Here is a 17346-nt window from a genome sequence, read left to right as displayed (position 1 = left end):
AGTAGTCGATCCCTACGACGATGAACTTAAGCTACTGTATGGCGATAGGGAAGGGCTTAACTATGTCCAATCCCTATTAGGAGAAAGGCTAGGGGGAGCTCATTGGTGTAAGTTCCTAAGTTGGTTGTTGTATGATATTGTTGAAGCGTTGACACTTGTCACATGTCTTCACATAGGACTGGGTTTCCTTCTACATAGTGGGCCAGTAGTATCCAGCCCGTATCAGCTTGTGAACTAGTGAGCGTGCCCCTGAATGGTTCCTGCATATTTCTTTGTGTACTTATCTCATGACATAGTCTGCTTTGTCGGGGATCAGGCACCTTAGATACGGATGAGAGAAACCCCTTTTGTAAAAGACATCCCCCATCATGATGAAACGTGAAGATTGTACCTTCTATCTACGAGAAGCATTGCGATCTTCTGGCAATGTCCCGTTCCTGTGGTAGGATATGATCAGCATCGTCCAGTTGATTCCTAGGGGAAAAACCTGTACTTTCATTCTGTTAATGGCAGGGGAATATTGGATGAAGGAAAGTACCTGACTAGTGACATCCTATACTCGGCGGATGCAACTTTGGCCAAACAGTTTGCCTGCTCGTTCTTTTCCCTTAGGATTTGTACGAACTTAGTCGAGAATTCCTCGCTCATCTTGCTTTTGACCATGCTCAGGTATTCTTTCATCTGTTCCCCTTTTGCCTCATAGTTGCCATTGATGTGTCTGACCATAATTTGTGAATCGCAGTATGTGACAGCTGACTCAGCTCTCATTGCTTTGGCTAAGTTGAGGCCCGAGAGGACTGCTTCATACTTTGCCTCATTGTTGGTTGTTGAGAATTGGAGGAGGATTGCACATTCTATTGTATCTCCTTCCAGCTACCGTAACAGAACCCCAGCTCCTCAGGCCTGTTGGTTAGACGAACTGTCTGTCCATATCATCCATGCCATCGGTTTCTCCTTTTCCTCTTTTCTTGTCGTGAATTTGGCAATGAAATCAGCTAAATCCTGTGCTTTGATTACAGTCCTAGGTCGGTATTGGACATCAAACTCGCTAAGCTTAATCGCCCATAGAACTAGTCGTCCTGCTGCCTTCAGGTTTTCATCGTCTTTCGCTGTGGCTTGTCTGTTTGGACTATTATGGTGTGTGCTTGGAAGTACAGCCTGAGTTTCTAGGCAGCAGTGATCAGTGCGAAGGCCAACTTCTCCATTAGGGGATACCTTCCCTCAGCTCCCTAGAGTGCTCGGCTGGTGTAGTACACAAGTACCTACACTTGATCTTCCTCTCGTATAAGAGCGAAACTAGCGGTCATTGGGCATACAGCTAAGTAGAGGGAGAGCTCTTCACCAGGTTTGGATGGACTGAGCAATGGTGGGGATGCGAGGTATGCCTTAAGTTCTTCAAATGCCCTCTAGCACTCGTTGGTCCACTCGAAAGCCTTCCTTAGCACCTTGAAGAAGGGTAGACACTTATCCGTTGCCTTAGAGACGAAATGGTTAAGGGCTGCAATCCTGCCATTCAAGCTTTGCACCTTCTTGATGTTCTTTGGAAGAGCAATCTCCATTATAGCCCGAACCTTGCTGGGATTAGCTTCCACCCCGTGCTGTGACACCATAAAGCCTAGGAGTTTCCCTAATGCCACACCGAACACACACTTAATGGGGTTGAGCTTCATATCGTAAAGGTGACATGTATTGAATGTTTCCTGAAGGTTGTCTAAATGGTTGACTTCCCGTGTGCTCTTTATAAGCATGTTGTCTACGTACACTTCTACATTTTACCTAATCTGCTGTGTAAACATCTTGTTTACAAGCCTTTGGTACATCGCCCTTGCGTTCTTTAAAGCAAATAACATGACTTTGTAGCAGAAGAGTCCTTGGCTTGTGATAAATGAGGTTTTCTCTTGGTATGCTTCATCCAACTTGATCTAATTGCATCTAGAGAAGGCATTCATGAAACTTAGCAATTGGTGGCTAGTCATAGAGTCCACGAGGAGGTTGATGCATGGGAGTGGATAGCTGTCCTTCGGGCATGCTTTTTTTAGGTTGGTAAAGTCCACACACATTCTTCACTTGCTTTTTACTTTTTTGACCATGACCACGTTGGCTAACCATTCGGGGTAGTAGACTTCCATAATGAAATCTGCCTCCAGCATTTTGCATACTTCTTTAGCTATGACTTTGTCCCTTTCTTGGGCGAAGACCCTCTTCTTCTACCAGAATGAGGGGAAGGACGGGCATACGTTGAGCTTGTATACCATGGTATTGGGGCTAATCCCCGACATGTCCTCGTGACTCCAAACGAAGACATCTCGATTGTTCTTTAGGAAGAGGGCAAGCTCTTTGTGAATTGAAGGGTCAGCTTGTGTGCCGAATCATGTGCTTTGGCCCGGGATGTTATTGTCCAAGGAAACTTCCGCTAGGTCTTCTGTGGGCTTTATTGTCACCCTCCTCTTTTTGATGTTCAACGCCTGTAGGTGATCATCAATTTCCAGCATGGCGACATAGCATTTACGGGCAGCCATCTGGTCTCCTCATGCCTCCCTTATCCTATACTCTGTTGGGAACTTTACTAGCAGGTGGTATGTAGACGTAGCCATCCTCCATTCGTTAAGCGTGGGTTGACCAATGATGGCATTGTAGGTAAAGGAGCAATCAACCACAAGGAAACTGACCTCTCTAGTGAGTTGCTAAGGGTACGTCCCAATGGTTACCGGCCAGGTGATAGTCCCCACGGGGAAGACCTTGATGCCACCAAAACCTATTAACGGTGCGTCTGATGGTAGGAGGCGTTCACTGTTAATTCTCATTTGCTGGAATGCTAGGTAGTAGAGGATATCTGCTGCAGTCCCGTTATCTATTAAAACTCGTTGGGTATTGAAATCTACAATTGACAGGCTTATAACCAAGGCGTCATCATGGGGGTAGTGTAGTCATCTGACATCTTCCACTATGAAGCTAATGGCAGGGTTATCGACCTTAGTAGCTTTAGGGGGTCGTCTAAAAATCTGGACGCTTTGCACCATACGAAAATACGTCTTCCTAGTCTTCTTGGATGATCCTGCCATGGTGTTTCCTCCTACGATTACCCTTATTTCGCCGAGTGGGGCCTTGAGCCTTTCTTTAGCCCATCGGTTGGGCTCGAGGTCCCTTGGAAGGTTTTCATCACCCCTGACGAACCGGTGTAACTTCCCTGCTTGATGAGGTTTTCGATCTGCTACTTAAGGTCATAGCACTCAGAGGTGTTATGCCTATGGTCCCGATGGAAGTGACAATACTTGTTCTGGGGCCTTTTGTTTGGATCGCCCTTTAGCTTGTCTAGCCATGTTAGCACCACGTTGTCCCTTATCTGCATAAGGATTTGATTTAGCGGGGTATTCAAGGGGGTGAAGTTTATCGTCCTCCCCGACGGGGGTTTTGATCTCCTATCTTCCCTTTGCTTATTCATCCGGGTTACCTTCCTGCTTTTGTCTGGATGAAGGTCATCTTGCCTCTGTCTCTTCTTGGCTCGTCCCCCTGGGCTATCATCGCGTCTATCTTCTCCTTCATCATCTGTATATCTTGGGCCATGCACATCGTACTGACCTCCATCTCAGAAAGGTGGCTACTATCCTCGGACCATCCTTTTTGTTAGGGACGTTGCGCTTTTCCTGGTTTTCCCTCTCTTGTTTGCCCCCGATTGGTAGGTGACTCCATTCTGCTCATTGACATCCCGCTTGTCGTGTGGGCCTTCTTAGCGTCGTTCGTTCCTCTGGTTTAAGTATTGCTCCAGCTCCTGGTTGCGTTTGGTGAGTTGCTTTATCACTACAGCTAGGGTTTGCACCTGTCTTTCCAGGGCGTTGGAGGGATTTCCTATCTCTTGGTTGATGGTAGCTGTAGACACTCAATTTTGCACCTAATATTTAATCAAGGAGAATGACTTGAATGACCAATCCATGTACCCTAAAAATCATAATTGCATTACATGCATCAATTTGTTCACATGCATTAATTTGTCTTTGCATTACATGCATCAATTCATTCATTGCATATCATAAAAATGATCTTGAGATTCTATCGGTCATAACAGTGATTTCGGTTTTCAAATTGGACCATCGAATCGAAAGATATCGCATGATCAAGTTTGCATGGTCAACATGCATTGTGTCTAGCTAGAGTCGACCACACATGATTAGTTTAAATTAATTCTGATTGGTTAAACAATTAAAATTGATTAAATAATTTTGTGATTGATTGATAATTAGTGTTTAAAATAGGGATGCATGCATGGGAATAAAAGGGGTGATTGGATAACAATAAAATTGTGGATAATCTGAACTTTCTCTAGATTTATTTTAGGGCATTTATCTTCAAGATAATTATTCTTAAATACCCTGAATTATCCATAAAAGAGATAAAAAAATCATAGACAGAGGACGAAAACGCGTCTAGGTATAAGGATAGGCCAAAAAACCCTAGAAAAGGAGTGCAAACAGTACCCGAACATGAAAGAGTGTTCGGAGCCATAGGGCCAATTTGGCACTTTTGATGGGCTTTGGCCCAACGACCTTCGGGTGATGAAAAGACACACCCTTTTCGACCTTTTCGCAAAAGGATGTGTCTGGATTCAAACCCTAATCATCCGTGCCTATTTTTTAGAGTTTTCTAGCCTCTATAAATAGAGACTGAATCTTATAATTCAACACCTTTTTTTAATGCTCTGAGTGGCACACGTTTTGGGCTCCCAAACAGCTCATATTTTCTGATCTCCTCTCTAATTTTCAGTAGAAGCTAGGGTTTTTAGGTTTCAAGGAAAATTGAATAAGTTTCTTTAAACCCTAAAACATCCTTTAAAGTAGAAGAGTGCTCATGCAAGAGGTTGTTTTCTAAACCCTGTTATTTTTATGCTTTTCTTATCATGATGATGTATGTTTAATTGTTTCAAATATTCATAATCTGGTTTATAAAAACATGTTCTTGATTTCTTTATTGTTGATATAATCTATTTCTTAATTTTAAAGATCTGCATGTAGTCAACTATTTTTCTTCAAATAAAACGGATCTACATCTTTCTTAGATGCATATCTAAATTTTTATTCAAACAAAATGGATCTGCATCTTTCTTAGATGCGGATCTAAATTTTTCTTTAAACAAAATAGATCTGCATCTTTCTTAGATGTAGATCTGAGTTTTTCTTCAAACAAAAACGGATCTATATCTTTATGAGATGCAAATCTGAATTTTTCTCAAATCAAAATTGATTTATATCTTTCTTAAGATACAAATTTGATTTTTTTTTTAATACATGGAAATTTTTGAAATAAAGAAAGAGATCATGTACTTCTATGTTTGTGTTTGTTTTAATTTATGATTGCATAAATTCATATTATGAGTGAAACTCTCTTCTTAAGAAAAGAAATCTTTTTCATTCTTTTAAAACATATAAAAAATAGATCTGGTTTTTCTATTGTCAAAAAACCCTTTTTATTTCATCATAAAAACATATATGATTTTTTTGTTATCAAAAACCATTTTTTTTAGTTCTTCAAAAACAGATCTAATGTTTTTCAAACTAAAAGACTTTATTTTATGTAATAAAAACAGATCTGAATTTTTATCATTAAAAACCACTTTTTTTCTAAATACTACAAAATATATTTGATATTCTGACAAATCAAAATCAAGTTTTTTCTACCAATCAAAACATATTTGAATTTTTTAAACAAAAGAAGACACTTCATTCATAAATAAATTTGTGTGATTTTATTTTTGTTTCACATGTTTAACATATCATTCATAACATGCATAAAAAAGTACATTGGTCACAAGAGTTTAGAAGACTAGAATCTGTTTGGGCAGAATGAGTGCTTAACACCTTCCCATTCTATAACCTAGCCTTCAGATTTAGGTCATTGTTTGAGTAGATCTAGCCTTGTCTTTATTTATTTTGGGTAGAATGTAACTAGGACAAAAGCCATGTATTTTTGGTAGATTGTAACTAGGACCTAAAGTTATGTAATTTTAAAGTTTTTCAAGATATGCAATTTCTTTTATTCAATCAATGAAGAGAACAATTCAGTCATGTATTTGTATATATTTAGTTTTTCTTATTTTTTTGTATATATAAAAAAAGTAACGACTCTATATTACTTACCCAAAAAGAGAAGTGCCCTAGAAAGCACTCAAAAATCTCTCTTTTTTGAGGGACACTTTTTTCGAGGTCTCTCACAATAGCCATTGAATGTGTCTGGACCATGCAACTCTTTTATCTCAAGGGCAGTGATATGGTTAATCACAATCGTTTGCCACAGATGGCGCTATCTGATGATGTGCTAAACTCGTTAGTGAGTTGTAGGCTTCAAGTTGCTCCAATGGGTAAATAAGAACAAATGGACCAAACAGAAGGCATCGGTGTGGTATCGGCCAAAAACCCTCTGAAGATTTAGTTAGTGAATGAGAAATCTCTATGAACTCCATAGTGAGAGTGCTAGAGAGTTTCTGCGTATCTAAGAAAGGTGGAGGTTTGGTGCTTATTTAGCAGCCGGTGGTGAACCAAGATCCCATGAAAGTGGGGATTTTCCCTTATGGAGAAGATCTGGTACTAGGGTTTCCAAGATTGTATGGTGTCTTTCCATATGAGGGGGAAATGAATTTGTTGAAGGTTCACCTCATGTAACATGTAAGATATTTCCAAATATGGATTTTCGTGAGGATAAAGTAAGGCCACGTTGGACCCATTGGCTTTCTATTTTCTCCATCGGCCTTCCATTCGCCCATTGGACACTTTTCCCATCGGGATTTAGTGTGGCCCCATCCCTTTTTATGTCATCACTCTAGTTCTTCCATCCACTCCTGTGGAATTGACGGACCCGTAGGCGCCGTTAGTTTCCCTTGCATGATGTGTCCATGTCATATTGAAAAACACCCCCATCATATTCCATAATTTAGGGTGGTTCTCTGTTATTTACATCCAATAAAAAGACATTAAGTGGAGTTGAAGTCAAACTTTGTTCTTCCATTAATTCTAGGTATATTTGATTTTTTTATTTTTTTTGATTTTTTTGATTTTGACTTTGATTTTTTAAATTTTTTGTGGAGAATCACTTCATTTGAATTGGTATAACTTTTGTGAGTCTATCTCATTCATGTCGACCGTATCAGTCCCTTTACACGTTGTTCGCACAATGCTGCCATACATACTCCTTGAGTTGAGCATCTCTTGTTATTACAATGCCAAATCCACACTTGTCTTGCAGAAGCCAGCGTCTGGGGCTTGTTGCTAAAGTAGGCCTAAAATTAGAGATGGAGAATAGCCTATTAGCGCAGTGAGTGAGAGATTAATTAGTACATAACCATACAATTAAACCTGTTCGGAGGAGAAGGCAAGCCATAAACAGAATTTTATTTTCATGTTCCTTTATTCCCGATGATCTTAAACTCATGCCCCATGCGTAAGATATTAATTCCAACATTCTAGTACAAATCATGCTTGCAAAATAATGTTGAAAGCTTGCAATTAGAAGAAGAGAAGGCCCAGCATGAGAAAGAAGAGCCGGTCAGATTAGCCAAGGAAAAACTGCCTACGAACCACACAAGAGTTTCCAGACTCAATAATTGAAACCCCATGGAGTAGTAGGCAAGTCATTCTTGGCTACCAAACAAGACTCTTATCCTTATGTTCGATCTCTCTTCCTCGTCTCAAATAATATTTTAAATGTATGATGCCAATACTACAACTTAGAGTATCTATTTATAAGAAATGAAAGATTAATAAAATTTGGACCCTTGCATAATTTTCCATAGATTTGACTAAATTTTCTAGTCCTTATTTTGGACTTGCATTTTTTCTTCCATTTGTCATCTGCATCAATTTGTTGATCATAATGGAACATATTCTACAAAAAGACGGAAAGCTGCAGAAGGGTTCAACTTGGCACTTTGGTCGGGCAACTTGCACCAAGACAATTTTGTTGCACATTCTGTACTTCAAAAGAAATATGGTTGTCAGTCAATGATTTTCCTGCTTGGTTTGGTATAATTAATATCGCACTGCACGTTGTTAGGCGCAGCATGGACTCAAGTCAGCTTGTCTTAGCTCACTTCTAGATGAAAAAGAAATTCTAGTTTTATCAAAATTAAATGGCAACATACCCCAAACTATATTAGTCCGATTTTTTGTTCTTTGTTTCATTGGAATGTTGAGATTTGACAGTGGAAGTTTTGTCACAATTATAAAGTCAGCATACAGGAATTTTAGAATAAATCTAATTCAAATATAATATACTTGACCGTTGACCTCAACATACTCAAATAAAGTAACTAAAGAGGTTCTTTATTAAACAGAATTTTTGTTGATGCTTAGAATACTCTATACACTTTCCTGCGAAGGATTGAGAGCCTTTTAGAAACTTTTTATAGGAAAAAAATTAATTGATTTTTTAACAACTTTTTATATTTTCCATAAAAGTGATATTACAACTTTTCTTAAATAGAGCATTAACAAGTGTTCTAAAGACAACCATTAACCAAACCCTTATATAAAAACCAACAGGTTAAATTCAATTAAGGACATGGTGTAAAAGATCTTATTTACACAATCCAATAGTATTGGGCCATGTCAGATTTTTGTAAATCAAATAATTATTATCTAATATAATTAGATAATTAAAAGTTAAAACAATATATTCAGAAAATTAAAACCTAAAATAGCCATATAGTTAAATTAGAAACCGAAACATTCAGGTGACGCAGCCAGAGATCTAATATGCCATCAGAGTCTAGAAAGCCACAGCAATCAGACAGAAGCCACCCGGGTCACTGTCAACGTGATCCATTGTGACTTTGTGAGTGGGTAGCATTAATTTTTAGGAGTTCTCCAGGGTGTATTTGATAATTCATAAGCTTGAAACTAAAACTGACGATTTCATTTCAGTATACTTCAGTCTCTCTTTCTGTGATATCGTGCGTGCATTGCTTGCACTACTTGTGAAAGTGTGAGAGTGTGTATGAAGTCGCTACCAATTATCGGGATTTCTTAAAGATGTTTGCTACACGAGTTTTAAAAAAGTAGGTTTTCCTAAGTGTAGTTCCTCAAAGCCAATTATGAGATAGGCAAATCTGTATGAAATAAAACTTGTCAAAATTATTTTAGAAAGTTTCCAATTTAATTCTTTCATCTTACATATAACCTATCACAATTTAGACGAAGATGATTAGAATATTGATAAAATACATGCCACAAACATAAGCAAAGATGAGGATTCTCTCCAACACAATTAAGACATTACATAGCCTGAAAATGTTTACCATTAATGTCATTGTAGTTTTACTAGAATGAATTGAAGTGGACATTCAAAATAGGTCCTCTTGTTTTTATTTTATGATAACATATGATGTATATACTCTAGTATCCCTCGTGGCATGAACTAGCAAAAATGACCACCCTATATCGCATTCATATCAATTTGGCCCATTCTCCACATGGAGTAAGAGAAATAAGGTATTAGTAACATCCCTCTTTTCTCTGGAGTTGTTCTTGATTTTTACAAAACCCTAACATTTTGATTACTCATCATTTATTTGTTTATTTTCTCCTACTTTTAACGTTGAAGTGATGAGATGAATTATGGAGTCTTAATAGAGGAGTGATAAAAGTTCAAACTAAAACTGAGTTTACTATAATTACCCCTTAAATTATAATGATGAGAATTTGTATGAGAGGTTAATAAATCGTAACTGGCTATTATACATAAGAACAACACATTATGCAGTTTGTATGGGTTGACTACTGGTTGAATACAAATCTTCTATAGTTCTATTTCATTTTTTGTATTTCACTTTATATTTTATTAATTACAACTTGTCAAGAAAAAAAAATAATGAACAAGAAATCCTTAATAAATCACAATTTCTTTTTAAAATAATCAAAGTCGACAAGCATCAAAATTTCTTTTTACCTTCCATATAAAATAATAAAAGTCTAAAATGAAATTTATTCTTCCTCTTCTTCTAGTCCCACAAACATTGCAAAGAGTTTGAAAATAGAATCAAATACAAAGATAAATGATAAATTAGGTATATTAGCAATATTGACACCTCTTGAAGGTTATACATTCCAATCACCAATGCAGAGTACTAGTAACCGTGACATTTATTCAAGACCCCCCCCCCCAAAAAAAAAAAAAAAAAAAAAAAAAAAACTAGAACTAGTGATAGTACTATTTCATGCGTTTGTCTGCCATTTCTTCACATATATTTCCGACACAAATGCTTTTCTGGCGCTTCACAGATAGTTATAGTCATGAGCTTCTTTGGAGTCATGAGCTTGTTGTGAAAGGTGTAAGTGTGTAACATTAGAGACTAGGAAGCACGGGTGCGTTTTAGGACTCGGGTGCGGGTGCGGGACTCGGCAATTTTTGAAAAAGGTGGGTGCGGGTGCGGCAAGACTCGGCGATTAAAAAATTATTAAAAATATATTTATTTATATTTTTAATATATTGCTAAGCACACTGAAAACTAAAACAGCCAGGCTGCTTGGAAATTAGACTACAACTCACACCCATAATGTTTGGAAATTAGACTACAACTCACACCCATAGACTAAAACAGCCAGGTGGGTGTTGTATTTATTTATATCTTTATGGATGGTGAACATATTGCTAAGCACACTGAAAGTTTTAATATATTGCTAAGAACATCTTGGCTAAGCACACTGAAAATATATTTATTCAGGACTCGGCGTTTCGCACCTTTTTTTTTTTTTTTTTTTAATTTCGGCCGGAACCGGAAATTTCGGATTCGGCCGAATCGGCCGATACGGCCGATACGGCCCGAGTCGGCCCGGTTCGCGCCGCGTCAGTGCGAGTCGGCGCTGCCACGTGGCAGGACGCGGCCCGACGCGGCACGGACTCGCGGTCAGCGGCGTCCCTGCCGCGTCCCCGCGTCCGGCCGAGTCCGACTCCGGTGCGGCTCCTCTGGAGCCGCGTCGGTGCTTCACAGATTAGAGATCAAGAAAAAGGCTATCTGCTTAGCAAAGGTGACTGGCTGAAAATCAAACAAAAGTTTAGGGGTAATAAAGGAGAGAAATTATTAAATAATCATACACTTAAACCTGTTTAGAGCCTTGTAAATCTATTGGCATCTCCTGATATTTTTAATGGAGACATCCCAGGTTCAAATCTCTCTTGCATTGTATCTATCATATTAAAAAAAAAAAAAACCATACACTTAAACCCATTCGAGAAAAAGGCATGCCATTTACAACAATTTCATTTTTCATGTACCTTTATTCTTGATACTCACTCATGCTCCATATGTAGGATATTTTCCAACATTCTGATACTAATCATGCATGGAAAATAGTGTTGAAGGGTTAGGCTTGTAATACAAGAAGAGAAGGCCCAGCAAGAGAAAAAAGAGCCTGTTAGATTAGCCAAAGAGACTGCCTACGAACCACACAAGAGTTTCTAAAAATAAAACTTGAAACTCCTTGAGGAGCAGGCAAGTCATCCTTGGCTACCAAACTAGACTCTTATTCTCATGTTAGATCTCTCTTCCTCTCAAATAATACTCCATAATCCCAATGGATGCTGCAATGCTACATCTTAGAGTCTCTATTTATAGGAAGTGAAAGAATCGAAGTTGGACCACTACCTAATTTTACATCCCTCTGACTAAATTGCCTAGTCCTTATCTTGGTCTTTCATTTCTCTTTCCATTTGTCAATTGCATCAATTAGCTGACCATAATGGAATATATTCTATACAAAGAAGGAAAGCTGTAGAAGGCTTCAATCTGAAACCTTGGTTAGGCAACTTGCACAAATTCAATCTGCTTGCGCCTTTTGTACTTCAAAGGAAATATGGTTGTGACAACCAAGTCACATTCATGTCAATTTGTCCCATTCTGTTCATGGAGTAAGACATAAAGTAAAACAAACTATGTTACTAAATTATAAGGTTCTTGCCGCTTATCAACCACGTTCGAGTACGTAATTTTGTTGTCTTCTATCTCTTTTTAATTTTATTTTTAGAATCATGTTATCTTTTATCATTCCTCTAAATTCTTATTAGTTGAGATAATNACCAAACTAGACTCTTATTCTCATGTTAGATCTCTCTTCCTCTCAAATAATACTCCATAATCCCAATGGATGCTGCAATGCTACATCTTAGAGTCTCTATTTATAGGAAGTGAAAGAATCGAAGTTGGACCACTACCTAATTTTACATCCCTCTGACTAAATTGCCTAGTCCTTATCTTGGTCTTTCATTTCTCTTTCCATTTGTCAATTGCATCAATTAGCTGACCATAATGGAATATATTCTATACAAAGAAGGAAAGCTGTAGAAGGCTTCAATCTGAAACCTTGGTTAGGCAACTTGCACAAATTCAATCTGCTTGCGCCTTTTGTACTTCAAAGGAAATATGGTTGTGACAACCAAGTCACATTCATGTCAATTTGTCCCATTCTGTTCATGGAGTAAGACATAAAGTAAAACAAACTATGTTACTAAATTATAAGGTTCTTGCCGCTTATCAACCACGTTCGAGTACGTAATTTTGTTGTCTTCTATCTCTTTTTAATTTTATTTTTAGAATCATGTTATCTTTTATCATTCCTCTAAATTCTTATTAGTTGAGATAATAGTGAACCTATAATATTATGGTCGAAAATAGGTATCGATAGCTATTCTGATAATATTATTGCTATTCTATTCTTTTTTGGTAATAAAGAGGGTAAAATATCGAAATTATTATTGCTATGCTGGTTTTTTTTTTTTTTTTTTTTATTTAAATTTTTTATTTATTTATTTTTTGAGATGAAAGAGAAGAAAAAAAAAAAAAAAAAAAAAAAAACCCTTAAGCATGTATGTATGGCGGAAGCCCATGCGCTGGAAGCCCATCCTTAAGCATGGCAAAAAAGAATGCATGATGTGGGCCTAAAAGCACAATGCCAGGAACAAATTCTTGGTTTAGCGGGAAAGCATTGACTCTATATTGTTGGCGTTGCTAGAAGAATCATGAGCCAAAAAGTGAAGATGTTGAATATTTATCCTAAAGGGATTTTATTAATAGGCAGCCTTTACCATAAGTATGAAACTTTTATTTCATGATTCCTTCTTAAGAAGTCAAAGTTACTTATAACTACTATCACTTATTAAAAAATAATCCTTATCTCCCTTTGAAGGTCACAATTTTGACTTTATTATCATTATTGCTGTTGTGACAAGGTGTAATTGAGATAATATCATTTTCACATTAACTCATTATTAACATTATTTTTATTGACACTTGTACCATGATACCGGCCTCAATGGTCTATCAAAAATATTGTATTTCTAAACTTGTTGAAAAACAGCAAAAAGAAAGAAAATGGCCATTAAAATAGTTTCCCCGCATGTATATCTCATTGAATGGATTAAATCTTCTAAGGTTTTCTAATTTCATTATTGTAAGGTTGAATTTAATTAACAATTTTTTTGGCTTTATTCCGTGTTAAATTTGCTTGTATTTTAGCAATTAGTAACCCTATATTTAGGTAGGAATCATGTAAGGGTAGTGAGTGAGAGAGTGTGAAGAATTGCTCAAGATTGTGCAAGGATGCAGAGACTCGTGGTTGGCAAGCCGCCAAAGTTGGCACACGTGTGGAGTATGCAAGGGAGTTGAAGAGTCACGCCAGCTGTTGCACTACAGGACAAAAGTTCCCGGCTGGCCAGGCCGTTAACTCTCGGCTTGAACTTGCGACTCAGCCAAGTCGCGAGGCCAAGTTGCCAACCAGCCCTATTTTGAAAAACCTGACTCTTCACATTCCTATCTCACCCTAGTATAAATACCCCTTAAACCCACGAAATGTTGAGAGTTTTGAGAGAGAATTTTGTGAGAGAAACCCTAGAGAAAAACAAGATTGTCTCATCCACAATCTTCACCTAAGAGGCTCTTCAAATTCCTCTACTCTCTTCCTCTCCATTGATACATCCTTGAGAGGTTCTTGACCAAATCCTTTTCTCAACATACTCACATCTGTAAGAAGGTTCTTTTGGTGCTAAGGGAAGCAGTTTGGAAGGGATCAATGATTATTGGTTGATGCTATGGTTTATAGCGGAATCCGGTAAGCTAAAGAAGAAAAAGGTTCGGCGCAACCTCGTTGGAGCAAGAAGCTTGCAGGGCTTAGGTACCTAGGTAGATTAGGCTTGGATGGTCTATTGCTGTTCATATATCCTAACTACATTTTCTAGTGGATTATAGACCGCTTGGAGGGTGGCGGAGAGGTTTTATGCTGAGGGCTTCGGTTTCCTCTTCGATAACACATCTTGTGTTGTCCTTATGTTTGCATCTCTCTTCCCTTTATCTTTACCATTTAATTACTGCTGTGTTTGTGATAATTTATGGTTTAGATTGTTTATCAATTTTGTTATAAGCTTGTTATCATTTTTCCGCACATACATTGTTTGGGGGTCTAAACGTTCACAGTGTTTTCAACGTTATTTGAACTTTCAATTGGTATTAGAGCAGGTGCACTTGTTGTAATTTAAACACCTTAGTGCAATTCCTGATCCCACATTGAGATGGATAGGTCTCAATCTCAAAATGTGCCACCATTTTTTGATGGTAATAATTATGCAATTTGAAAAGTTCGAATGAGGGCATTTTTGTGTTCTATTGATGATGTTGTGTGGGATGCAGTTGAAGTGGGTTGGACTAAGCCGGAGGCTGCCAAATCCAATTGGGATAAGGCAGCTTTTGCGGTGGCGAATGCTAATAGTAAAGCCTCGAATGCTATTTTCTGTAGTGTCTCTCTAGAAGAATTTCACAGAATTTCACATATCACTATTGCTAAGGAAGCATGAGAGATTCTGGAGACTACTTATGAAGGAACAAAGAAAGTGAAAGACACCAAACTGCAGATGATGACCACTCGTTTTGAGGAGCTCAAGATGAGCGAGGATGAGTCCTTTGACTCTTTTTATAGTAAGTTGAACGAGGTGGTCATCGGCAAATTCAATTTGGGAGAAAAGACGGAGGATTCTAAAATTGTAAGGAAGATCCTTCAGTCACTACCAGAAAGCTTTTGCGCCAAAGTAACAGCTATTGAAGAGAGCAAAGATCTTGACGACATTAAAGTTCAAGAGTTGGTTGGTTTTTTGCAGACATATGAATTGTCACTGACTATGTAGAAGAAGAGCAAATCTCTCGCTCTTAAGACAATTGATGAGAGGGTAGTATCTCATAATTCTTTGGAAGAAGATGCTGTAGATAAAGATGTGGCGTGTCTTGTGAAAAACTTCCGGAAGTTCTTAAAACTTAAGAACAGTGGGAAATCTGGTGACAAAGGAAAATTTTAGAATTTCGGGAAGGAGAAAATGGAATTCCGAAGGAAAGATAGTAGAGAATCCCAATCTTTACAAGGAATCATGTGCTTTGAATGCAACGGACACGGACATTTCAAGAAAGAATGTCCAAATTATTTGAAATCAAAGGGGGAAGGTCTATGGCACTACTCTAAGTGACTCAAATTCATCAAATTCTGATTTTGAGGAAAGCTGTGACGCAGAAGGAAATAACTCCGCATTTATGACCATTGCACATGTGGAATCCTCAGTTGATTTGGGTACATTTGTGAAGGAGCTTGGTAAGCACTCTGATTTGGAGTCTATTGGAATAGTTGAGGAATCTGAAGATGAGGATGTTGGAGAAGCAGTGGGACTGCAACAGACTTACAATTCACTCCTTGAGAAGATTGGTGAATATGCTAAGGTGGCTAATGCAGCCATTAAAAAGATGAAGAGGGCCGAGGAAGACTACAAAATTCTTCTAGTGCAATACAAGGAGACTAAATGTGAAGTGGAGAAAATAAATGGAGAGCTGTTAGAAGCTTACTCAAAAATTCGATTCCTTGAGCATGAAGTGCTTCAAGCAAATGCTAAGGTAGACTGTGTCTCCTCCAAGAAACTCAATGAAATGCTTGCTCATCAAAAATCAGTCTCAGACAAGTCCGGAGTGGGATATACTAGAGGGAGTAGTTCATTAGCCAATGTCTCCAAAGAAGTGAGGTTTGTGAAGGCCAAAGAGCCAATTATAGAAGAGTCTATTCCTGATAAAGTTAAGACTGAAAAGAAGAAAAATGTGGCTGATCAACGGGTGTTCAATAAAGTCCGTATTCCATCAGAAGCCAGACATGAAGCTAGAGGAAGATCACTTCCAAAATTACAACGGCGTCCTAGAATGAATCATATTTGTCACTATTGCGGATTGCAAGGGCATACCAGACCTAACTGTCATAAGCTAAGAGCGCTAAATAATGCAAGCGCCCCTCGATCACGCGGAAGAAGAAATGACAAGAAGCCTTGGGGTGGTGAGCAACCAAGAAGTCAAAACCATGATCCTGGAATGATGGACGTGATGAAGATGATAGGTGCCTTTACAAGTTGCTTGGAAAGCTTCACAAGAAGGTTTGACAGTCCTAGCTTTCGTACCCAATCCGTTAAGGATATCATCCCAAACGCACGTGACGTGTGGGTGACGAAGAGTACTCATGCATAAGCATTATAACATGTCTATGCATCAATTCTTCCTATGCTTTGTGATTATGTTTGGTAGTATATTTTTTTAGTGTTGAGAAGTTGTTTGTTTATTTGTTTCATTTTAAAAATGTTTTTACATTGTTTTTGATCAATCTTTTTTTACTTTTATGTCAAAAATCCAAAAACACATAAAAGGTAGAAAATTCAAAAAGTTTGGTCGACTTTGTTAAGTTTTGTCTCAAAGCATGTTTTGCCTTATATCTTTGTACTAATGACTTTGTGCATCTACGAGCTTAGCTTGCCTCATATCTTTGTGGGAGAAATCTTGAAATCTATGTGATTGTTGTAAATTGATCTTCAACCTTGTCATGAATAATTAGTGAATGGTTTTGTTGATCTTGAGACATGCATAGACTTGTGCCTATATATCTTCCAACTTTTATTTTATTGCTTTTAATTAAAGAGCTCTCCAAATGTAAATCTCCAAATGAAAAGAGATATTGAGTTGCAAGAGCCTGTCACACGTACTAGTATTTGACTAGGAAAAAGGGAAAGCGACCAAAATAAAATGTATGATGTTCAAAAAGCCAAAGGCTATCTCATCAAATTGAAATATTGAAAATTTCAGGCATCGATCTCATAATGAGATGTATTGATTCAAAATGATCAAATGATATGATGTATATGGAGCCAAATGAAAAGCTTCAAATAAATGTACTCAAGTTTATGTGGGAGGTCATATATGCATATTTCTATAATTGAGATGGGTCACATTATCTAGTACTAGTTGTGTATGTCTTGATTGAATTGAACATTGAAACTTTACATTAGACTAAGGACTATCTCATT

Source organism: Quercus suber, unplaced genomic scaffold (genome assembly GCF_002906115.3).
Source record: "Quercus suber isolate HL8 unplaced genomic scaffold, Cork oak 2.0 scaffold_512, whole genome shotgun sequence".
Taxonomy (NCBI): domain Eukaryota; kingdom Viridiplantae; phylum Streptophyta; class Magnoliopsida; order Fagales; family Fagaceae; genus Quercus; species Quercus suber.
This window is presented reverse-complemented; position numbering follows the sequence as displayed.